Source organism: Odontomachus brunneus, unplaced genomic scaffold (genome assembly GCF_010583005.1).
Source record: "Odontomachus brunneus isolate Ranch 3 - 2012 unplaced genomic scaffold, Obru_v1 Obru_scaffold_112, whole genome shotgun sequence".
In the NCBI taxonomy this organism is placed as follows: Eukaryota; Metazoa; Arthropoda; class Insecta; order Hymenoptera; family Formicidae; genus Odontomachus; species Odontomachus brunneus.
In genome coordinates this window covers 1,065,875-1,066,410 of record NW_022639562.1, presented here as the reverse complement: position 1 = coordinate 1,066,410, position 536 = coordinate 1,065,875, and positions in this window count along the sequence as shown.

Below are 536 nucleotides of genomic sequence, written 5' to 3'. Positions count from 1 at the left end.
GTTTGCTAGGTATGTTATAATATACTGTGAACACTATAAGGATACATTATATAAGCATAAATTGTAAGAACATCGTTGGAGTCATCAGAGTCACCGCGTGCGCGCTCGATCCGTCACGTTAAGCAACAGTTTAGTGAGGTCAGGACATGGATGGTGGGGTGCCGCGGTGTTTTTCTCTACCGCTTGGGATCGAAATTATCGCAGGAGGATTCATGAAAGTTTGGAATGTGTGACAACCTTCGATATATACCCACATAGAACAGTTACATCTAAATAGATGTATATTTTAGAAGAGAGCTAGAGTTAATATGTATACAGGGTGTTTAAAAAGTCCCGGACCGGTGAAATATCTCGAAAACTAAGCATTTTAGAAAAAAATGTTTCAGATAAAAGTTGTGGCGTTTAAAAAGATGTATTTACTGATCACATCAGTTTGACCTTGGGTTGCGTAGCGAAGGTCAGGTCAAGGTCACATTAATTTTTTTAAATGGAACACCCCATTTTTCATTGCATATTCTTATAGCACATCTCGAGAG